Below are 10,582 nucleotides of genomic sequence, written 5' to 3' on the forward strand. Positions count from 1 at the left end.
GGTTTCCCAATTATCGCGTTGCCACACCATGCTGCTGTGCAAACTCACAGGGCATAAAATCACTGACGGCTCCTGAGTTTTGTAATGCTCACAGTTATACTCTGCGTCCATCTGGGAACTATAGTGTCACACACAAACTGAGACTGGGAAGGTGGTGGAGGAAGCCCTGTGTTGTTACAGAGGTTACAGAACTTTCCTGCAAGAGAGCAGAAAGGAGATGCTCTCGTCTGGAAGTGGGTGGGCCAAGTTTTCTTTGGGAGCAATGTCAGGTCAAGGGCATTGGACATCCATTCCCCATGTCTGCCAGGTCCTTCTTCCTCCACAGGGCCATGCTTCAAAAGAATGGTCTCCATCACCACTTCCCAAGCTGATGGACAAGAGCAAAACTCCGTCATCCATGGCATTCCAGTCCAGCCTTTGTGGATTGTAAAGTCCTTCCAAGTCGTTGAAGGAATCCATGCTACTCAGTGCCTTGCATGTCTTCCAGGATGTCCCGGTTGCTGTCTGAATGTGCCAGTCCCTGACAAGAGGAGAACGGCATGACTGGCACATGTCAAAACTAAATAAATAAATTGGAGCAACTGGTTGCTTTCGATATGCTGGTGATCAAATAATATTTTGTAATAAACATTGTTAAAAAGGAAAAATAACAAGCAGTTTTCTTGCCTTCTCTGCCTTCTCTGGCTGCTGCTTTGAGCTCTGCTTAAGAAGCCTGGAGCCAGCTGGTTCTCATCAGTGCCTTCTCCGCGGAGTCCTTGGAGCTGCAGGTGAAGTCACTACACCTTCTCCCTGTTCAGGTTGCTGTTCAGCAGATGAAGCTGATTCATGCCCGATGACGCTATTCCCTGCCCTAAGATGCCCCTCCACCTGCCAGATGGGTGGTGGCTTTCGGAAAGTAAGACGGTGGAAGTGCTGGACCAACTAGGGGAAGGGGGAGCATGCGCATGTGAGGAATATTCCCAAGAGCATTCCATGAAGTCTGTGTCCATGAAATATGCCGTAGACCCCAAATCTATCATCTTCTTCTTTGGTGATCACTTGTAGCCAAGTAAAATTGTCTTCCATGAACACGGTCCATGGAACAGTGAGCCCATAAGTGACTGTGGAGGCTAATTCTAGATCCACACGTCCTTCCACAGCGGGGACATAAATTTCCGGGCGGGAGTTGATCACGGTGAGGGTTGCCAAGCATGCCTTTCTCTGAGCTTGTTTCTCCCTTTTGTCCCGAGTTCGAGCGTCTTCAAAGTCCATGACACCTTTGGTAAAGGCTGTTCCCCAATTGGAGCACTCACAGGCCAGTGTTTCCCGATCGTTGGAGTTTATACTACATTTTTAAAGATTTGCCTTGAGCAGGGTTCAGCAAACTTTTTAAGGAGTTCCTCACTGTTCCTCAGACCTTGGGGGGGCTGGACCCCCCCTCTCCCAAAAGCACCCCCCTCTCCCAAAAGGACCCCCCCACGCCACCACTCACGCCACAGCTGCCAACACCGCCTCATCTTCAGCAGTGTCATCACCATCCTCTGCCTCGGCCAGGGGTCCACGGGGCGCAGAGCCCGTGCCTCTGGCCTGGGCAGCAGAGGTAGCCTCCCTGCCACTGCCGCTTCCTCCCACGTGGCTCTTGGCCATACGTGGCCGCCTCAGTGGGAAAGAAGGGGCATTGCCCAGAGGCGTCTGTGGCTTCGGATTCGCCACAGGAGCTTCCTGTGGCCAATCCAAAGCTGCGCCAGCATTGCCACCCGCCCAGAGGCGTCCACAGCTTTGGATTGGCTGCAGAAGGTTCATGCAGCCAATCTGAAGACGCGCCAGCGTCATGGAAGTCAGTCCCCGTGCGGTGAGGCCTCCGTGCTGTGCTGGTTTAGCGCAGGGAGTGACCGAGCAGGCGGCAGGGTCCGCAAGGTTCGCGGGCCGGAATAAGGAGCCTGGTGAGCTGCATCCGGCCCCCGGGCCTTAGTTTGCCAACCCCTGGCCTTGAGAGAGTCTTTAAACATTACACTTTCCATTTTTAAGTTGCTTGGGAAGATGATAATCAGGCATAGCCCAGGTCTGTAAAGCTGCTTTCCAGGGGCTTGGAGGGGGTGGTGTGAGGCATGTGGGCATTAGGAATACAAGCCAAGCCCTGGCTCCGTGTCCCTCCTGTTGTTGTTGTTGTTTAGTTGTGTCCGACTCTTTGTCACCCCATGGACCAGAGCACGCCAGGCACTCCTGCCTTCCACTGCCTCCCGCAGTTTGGTCAAACTCATGCTGGTAGCTTCGAGAACACTGTCCAACCATCTCGTCCTCTGTTGTCCCCTTCTCCTTGGGCCCTCCATCTTTCCCAACATCAGGGTCTTTTCCAGGGAGTCTTCTCTTCTCATGAGGTGACCAAAGTATTGGAGCCTCAGCTTCAGGATCTGTCCTTCCAGTGAGCACTCAGGGCTGATTTCCTTAAGAATGGATAGGTTTGATCTTCTTGCAGTCCATGGGACTCTCAAAAGTCTCCTCCAGCACCATAATTCAAAAGCATCAATTCTTCGGCAATCAGCCTTCTTTATGGTCTAGCTCTCACTTCCATACTTCACTACTGGGAAAACCATAGCTTTTACTATACGGACCTTTGTTGGCAAGGTGATGTCTCTGCTTTTTAAGATGCTGTCTAGGTTTGTCATTGCTTTTCTCCCAAGAAGCAGGTGTCTTTTAATTTCGTGGCTGCTGTCACCATCTGCAGTGATCATGGAGCGCAAGAAAGTAAAATCTCTCACTGCCTCCATTTCTTCCCCTTCTATTTGCCAGGAGATGATGGGACCAGTGGCCATGATCTTCGTTTTTTTGATGTTGAGCTTCAGACCACATTTTGCACTCTCCTCTTTCACCCTCATTATAAGGTTTAATTCCTCCTCACTTTCTGCCATCAAGGTTGTGTCATCTGCATATCTGAGGTTGTTGATATTTCTTCGGGCAATCTTAATTCTGGCTAGGGATTCATCCAGCCCAGCCTTTCGCATGATGAATTCTGCATATAAGTTAAATAAGCAGGGAGATAATATACAGCCTTGTTGTACTCCTTTCCCAATTTTGAACCAATCAGTTGTTCCATATCCAGTTCTAACTGTAGCTTCTTGTCCCACATAGAGATTTCTCAGGAGACAGATGAGGTGATCAGGCACTCCCATTTCTTTAAGAGCTTGCCATAGTTTGCTGTGGTTGACACAGTCAAAGGCTTTTGCATAGTCAATGAAGCAGAAGTAGATGTCTTTCTGGAACCCTCTAGCTTTCTCCATAATCCAGCGCATGTTTGCAATTTGGTCTATGGTTCCTCTGCCTCTTCTAAATCCAGCTTGCACTTCTGGGAGTTCTCAGTCCACATACTGCTTGAGCCTTCCTTGTAGAATTTTAAGCATAACCTTGCTAGCGTGTGAAATGAGTGCAATTGTGCGGTAGTTGGAGCATTCTTTGGCACTGCCCTTCTTTGGGATTGGGATGTAGACTGATCTTCTCCAATCCTCTGGCCACTGCTGAGTTTTCCAAACTTGCTGGCATATTGAGTATAGCACCTTAACAGCATCATCTTTTTAAATTTTAAATAGTTCAGCTGGAATACCATCACTTCCACTGGCCTTGTTATTAGCAGTATTAGTATTATTATTATTTCTAAGGCCCATTTGACTTCACTCTCCAGGATGTCTGGCTCAAGGTCAGCAACCACACTACCTGGGGTGTACGAGCCATCCATATCTTTCTGGTATAATTCCTCTGTGTATTCTTGCCACCTCTTCTTGATGTCTTCTGCTTCTGTTAGGTCCTTACCACTTTTGTCCTTTATTATGGTAATCTTTGTACGAAATGTTCCTTTCATATCTCCAATTTTCTTGAACAGATCTCTGGTTCTTCCCATTCTGTTGTTTCCCTCTATTTCTTTGCATTGCTCGTTTAAGAAGGCCTTCGTGCCTCTCCTTGCTATTTTTTTTGAAATCTGCATTCAATTTCCTGTATCTTTCACTATCTCCCTTGCATTTTGCTTGCCTTCTGTCCCCTGCTATTTGTAAGGCATCATTGGACAGCCACTTCGCTTTCTTGCGGCTATTCTGTTTCCTGGGCACCTGGCAGAGCCCCTCTTCACTGGGCATGGAACTGCCACATGCCCCGGGGCCTCCACAGGAGACTCACAGTCCCTCTCTGTGTCTCCATTCCTTTTCAGCCCCCGTCAAACAAAGGCGATGATGACTGTCGTACTGATCCTATGCTGAATAGCTGCCCAGCCCAGCTTCAGGTCCCCCACCAAGTGCCCCCCACTCCAGAACCCACCGCTCTCAACCGACTCTCAACTGCCTCCCCTCTAGCATTCAAACTCCCTTTCCAAGCCTCCTCCAACCTTCTCTCACCACTAGAATTCCACTCTCTCTCTTTCCCCCTCCCTCCCTGCATGACATTCTAATAGAATTACCTTAATTACCCTATTACACACACTACTACTGGTATAGATTTAGGGGGGGGATCCCACTAAGAAACAATTCAAGGCCCCTGAGAGACTAAGTGGAAATGCAAGAGAACTCCCTTGCTTAGAGGTGTGAACAGAGATGGGGGATTTGCAAGGGGGCAGGATAACGGGGTGTGAGGTGACAGGAAAAGAGAGGCTTTGAGTAAGGGGTGCTGGGGAAGAGGAGGAGGAGAGTCTGGAATCCAACTTGGGAAGGCTGGCTGCCCTGCTGTAGGCTTGCAAGTCCCTCTTGCAATGTCCCTCTTGCAACGATTCTGTTGTAAGATCTGGACTCCCTCCATGCAAACTGAAGATGAAAACATGTGAATAAACCGTATTTCTTAAAGCTATGACAGTCTCTACCATGTCTCAATTCTCTACATAGCTGTCAAGCATCCCTTATTTGGCAGGACAGTCCCTTATCCCAGCACCATGTCCCGCTGCTGTCCCTTATTGATGATGTCCCTTAAATAAGCTACTGAAGGTAATGGGGGCCCTTTCTATGTCCAGCTCTGCTTTGTCAACAACAAATTGTTGCTGTTTTTTGTGTTGAATATATGCTATATGGTAATTTATGGACCTAATAGGTATCTAAAGCCATTTGCACGCAACAAAATATGTATTTTATCAAAGTAATTGTTGATCCCTTATTTTTGAGGCTGCTGGTCCCTTATTTTCAAATCTGTAAGTTGACAGCTATGATTCTCTAAAGGTGAGAGCCTGAAACCCCATGGGCTCGTGCCACCGCTCAGTAGAGAAAGGAGAGGCACCCAACTTTTGGAACAATATTTTATACACCCTGCTGCCTGAACTCATCCTGTTAGAAGCACTTGAGCTTTGCGTTTCTGGTTCCTAGGAAATCGGGGAAAGCAAGGTGCAGGTTCCTCATCCCTGTTGTAAAAAGCAGGTGTCTTCCCTCAAACGATCCTGGGAATTGTGGTTTGTTAGGAGATCTGGGAATTGTAGGTCTGTGTGAGGGAAGCACTTTAAATCATAGGATGGTAGAATTGCACAGTTGGGAGGGACCCCAAGGCGGTGGAGGAGGAAGCCTCTCAGGCACCTGGGGCGGTGTGCCCAGGGGCGGGGCATGATGTGCCACGCGGCGCGGCACCCATAGAGACTAGGGTTGGGGTATGTCAGAGCGCACCACACCAATAGGGACGGGCAGAGGCGGAGCTAGCGGCAGCGCACGTCCCAGGGGGGTGCGCCGGTGGCGGGGTGTGTCCCGGGGGGGCACCACCCGCAGCGATGTCACTCCCCCTCAGGGATGACACCTGGGGCGAACCGCCCCCACCTTGCTCTGCCTCTGCAACCAAGGGTCATCTAGTCCAACCCCTGCAATGCAGGAATCTCGGCTAAAGCATCAATGACAGACAGCCATCCAACCTCTGCTGAAAAACCTCCAAGGAAGGAGAGTCTACCGCCTTCCGAGGGATTTATTCCCACTGTCAAACAAATCTTACTGTCAGAAAGTTCTTCCTGGAGTTGAGTTGCAATCTCCTTTCTCGTAACTTGAAGCCATGGCTTCCGGTCCCAGCCTCTGGAGCTGGAGAAAACAAGCTTCCTCCCTCCTTCCCTGTGACAGCCCTTGAGATATTTACAGGGCTGCATGGTGTGGCTCTAATATCTGAGAGAGACAGCAAAACGTTTCTCTGTCCCCTTTCTTCACCCCATTCAGTACTGCAAGGGGTTGGTGCATCTGGTTCATGGGTAGGCAAATTAAGGCCTGGGGGCTGGATCCAACCCAATTGCCTTCTCAATCTGGCCCACGGACAGTCCGGGAATCGTGTTTTTATATGCGTAGAATGTGTCCTTTTATTTAAAATGCATCTCTGGGTTATTTGTGGGGCATAGGAATTGGTTCAGGTTGTGTGTTTTTTCAAAATATAGTCCGGCCCCCACAAGGTCTGAGGGAGTGTGGACCAGCCCATGGCTGAAAAAGTTTGTTGACCCCCTGATCTGGTTGGTAAGAAGATGGTCAGAGTTTGGAGCCCAGCCAGGGATGGCTGTGGGCAAGATCCTGGCATTGCCAGGGGTTGGACTACATGACCCTTGGGATCCCTTCCAACTCTACCATGCTATGATTCTATCAAGTAGCTAAAGGAAAGGGCCGGGGAGCAAGATGCAGAACAAGGAGAGACACAACCATATACCCCAACAGCACACTCTGGCCTGACCCACGGTGGCCTCATCCCAGCACACTTTGATTCCCCCCGATTTTATTTTTCTTAATTCAGCTGCCTGACAACCCAACAGCCTGGCCCCAGTTTGCCAGCTGATGTCACAAAGTGCAAGCAAGCCCTATATTGCTGTTATGTACTGAGTTGAATAGGATCCAAACTGCAGCAGTCTGATTTGGTCCTAGAACAATAAGATCCAAATTGCAGCAGTCTGATTGGTCCTAGAACAATAGGATTCAGAATGCAACAGTCTGATTGGTCCTAGAACAATGCAGCAGTATGATTGGTTGGCAGGAACCACCCAATCATGCTCCAGATATAAGTGAATCCACAACCTGATTGGCTTACAGTAGAATTCCAGAATTAGCCAATCATGTGCAGCCCATTGTGTAAATAATGTATATAAAGCAGATACTTTGAGGGGACATTCAATGATTCCTCCTCACCACTATGAGCTGAATAAAGAGCATGAAATCACTTTGCGACTCAAGTATATTTCAATTGCCCTGCAAGAAGGATGCCTGTCAGATGATGATGAGAGACTTACTGAGACAAATCATGATGAGAAAGAACTGTGAAGGTAGAAGGAGCTCCGATGCCCAGAGGAGGAGTGGCATGTTATTATTATTATTATTATTATTATTATTATTATTATCACCTGTAAGTGGTGCATGTGGCTTGGGCTCCCTGGCTTGACTTGTCCGCAGCTGTTGAGAAACTTGGCAGGTCCTCAGCTGTGGTCCCCAGATGATATTTTCTGTTGTCAATATCTGGTTGGTGACAAGGTTGAACCATATGGCCTTTCCATGCCTCTATTCTCTTAACTCTAAGGCTGTGTAGACATCACACCTTGAAGTCATGAGTTGTTCCATTAAATGTCAAACTACTTTCCTAAACATGTTCTAGAGAATTTCCCAAAGTTTCACGATCTTGCCACTGTGTGGGATGGGTTTGAACGGGAAGGAGAGTATACGTTAATTGAAATGTATCCCTCCAAATTCCCACAATTGTGAGCTGAACAGGGTTTTAAAAACCCCTCCTTGACAGCAAAACGAAAAGCTTAGGGATTAGGCTGTGAAACCTTGTTTTGAGCAAGTCCAGCTATGAAGTCAGCTGCCTTCTGTGATGGAAAGGTTTGTTGAGTCACCAAGTTTTTTTTATCCCCTGCCAGCAAACAGTTACCTAGCAACAGCTTCTGATTGGCCAGAGTTCCAAGGGAGGCAGTTGGAGTGGAGTGAGAAACTGTGTGAGAGATTCATTTGGTCTGTGAGGGGGATTCTGTCAGGAGAGTTCGTTCTGACTAGAGAAGGGAAGGCCTGGGGGAAAACTGGGAAAATGGGGGACGACTGTTTTCCCCCCAATTTTTCCGGGTTTTTTCCAGGACTTCCCATCTCTAGTCGGACATACTGTAAGGTTCTGAATCGCAGAACACTGTTAAAATAGACAAGACACAGTCCCACACGGTATTTTACACAAAAAAGGGTCCACAGAGGGAATACTCTGATAGGAAAGGGCAGTAGTGATTCCAAGGCCAAGGAGGATTTGGGGGTCTGTAAGGAAACAGTCCAGTTGAAATCCTAAGTTCCTGAAGTGTGTGTGGAGAAGTCTGATCTATGAAAGAAAGTAACCTTAAGCCTGAACAGCATACAGCATACAGTACAGTGGTACCTCGGGTTACATACGCTTCAGGTTACATACGCTTCAGGTTACAGACTCTGCTAACCCAGAAATATTACCTCGGGTTAAGAACTTTGCTTCAGGATGAGAACAGAAATCGTGCTCCGGCGGTGCGGCGGCAGCAGGAGGCCCCATTAGCTAAAGTGGTGCTTCAGGTTAAGAACAGTTTCAGGTTAAGAACAGACCTCCGGAACGAATTAAATACTTTACCCGAGGTACCACTGTATCCGTTAATAATAAGCAACAGCAGTGTTTGTTACATTTCTGTGGAAGAAGAAGAACCCCAAACTCCTGGTTTTGTTGTTGTCATTTAGTCGTGTCTGACTCTTTGTGACCCCATGGACTCATGTCTTCCACTGCCTCCTGCAGTTTGGTCAAATAAAGTTTGCTTGCAAAAATTTTCGCAAAAGAAAAACCCACTGTGGCTCGTGATTCATTCTCCATTGAAAGATTTCACCTGAGGGAAAGGGAAACAGATAGAAGTTGTGGTATGTTAATTCCACGGGGAACCCATTCCCCACATGTGCCAGGAGGTTGTGGTGCCAACGTGAGCGAAACAGGGCTGGGCTGGAGTGGGGGAGCAGGTCCGTCTAGCCCCAGCCCCTTGACCCCCTCCTTCCGTGCCAGGGGTCAGGCCGTCGTGTGCCCAGGCAGGAGCAGCAAGCATTGGCAGCTAGTGGCGACGTGGGCATGGGCTGCATGGCAGGGGTGCTTGTTCTGCCCCCCTCCTTCCCTTGGCCAGCTGGCCAGGCACTCTCAGCAGTACTCAGGCTGTCCCCACAGTAGTCACGGTTTTTGTCAAAATTCTGACATCCTTCCATTCACTCTAAAACTGTGCCAAACACCTGCAAATTGCCCCCTGCAATGTTTGGTGGTGCAAACGCTGTGTTTCCAGGTAGGCAAAAAAATGAGCCTTCAGCGACCTTACCCACGGGTCACGGTTATCACTAAAATTCAGGCGTCTTCCGATTCACTAGAAAACAGTGCCAAACACCTGCAAATTGCCCCCTACAACGTTTTGCGGTGCAAATGCTGTGTTTCCAGGTAGGCCAAAAAATGAGCCCTCGGCGCAGTGTGAAGAACGCCCTGTAATGTAGTTTTTAAAACAATTCACTTGCAAAGCAAGTTCAGTCCTGTTTTCCAGCGATCAGCAATTCCTTGAGAAATCATTAACTTTCTCAAGGCTTTGCATTTTAGCTCTCCTATCAGAAAGAAAGCCAAGTCACCATTTCGGACGGTGTGTATTATCTTTTTTGAGGAACAGCAGAGGATTTCCTCTGGGTGGCACCAAACGTACAGAGAGGCAAAGAGGAATACTTTTGCCACCATTAAGTGACAATCGCACATTACAATAGCATCACACATTGTCGTCAGAGGCAGTATGCCTGTATAGAATTTTACAGATCACTTGGGAAGACAGGGGATCTAATACCTGTGTACTGGAAGAAGCAAAGATCACCACTGTCAAAGCAGTGATTTTTCAACATCAACTTTTTTGGACTGGTCAGGTTGTGTGGATGCCTGATTATCGTCGTCCAAAGCAACTACTCTATTCCAAACTTAAAAATGGAAAGCGTAATGATGGTGGAGAACAAAATAGCTTTAAAGACTCTCTCAAGGCAAATCTTTAAAAATGTAGTATAAACACCAACAACTGGGAAACACTGGCCAATGAGAGTTCCAGTTGGAGAACAGCCATTGCCAAAGGTGTCATGGGCTTTGAAGACGCTCAAACTCAGAACGCAAGGGAGAAATGTGCTAAGAGGAAGGCACGCTTGGCAAATCCTCACCGTGATCAACTCCCGCCCGGAACCCTATGTCCCCACTGTGGAAGGACGTGTGGATCCAGAACTGGCCTCCACAGTCGCTTGCGGACTCACTGTTAAAACCATGTTCATGGAAGACAATCTGACTCAGCTACGAGGGATTGCCAAAGAAGAGGATATAACTAGTAGTTGGCAATTGCAAGTGGAGAAAGTGCTGTTGCTTACAGGTCATCTTGACAGGCCTCCTATGACCTTATCAAGAAGGACTGTTCTTCTTGTTCTTTGAGGGGTGGTTTTGGCATGTTGAGCTTGCCATTGTACTGGCTTTTTCTGCCGTAAACAATGGAACAGGAAGGAGGAAGCTTTCTCAGCAATGTAAATTGCAATAATCTGTTGACCTTGGCTCCATGATAAGAGTACAGTGGCACCTCGGGTTAAGAACTTAATTCGTTCCAGAGGCCTGTTCTTAACCTGAAGCACCACTTTAGCTAATGGGGCCTCCTGCT

This window comes from Podarcis erhardii, assembly GCF_964252035.2.
Source record: "Podarcis erhardii genome assembly, chromosome: 14".
Taxonomy (NCBI): domain Eukaryota; kingdom Metazoa; phylum Chordata; class Lepidosauria; order Squamata; family Lacertidae; genus Podarcis; species Podarcis erhardii.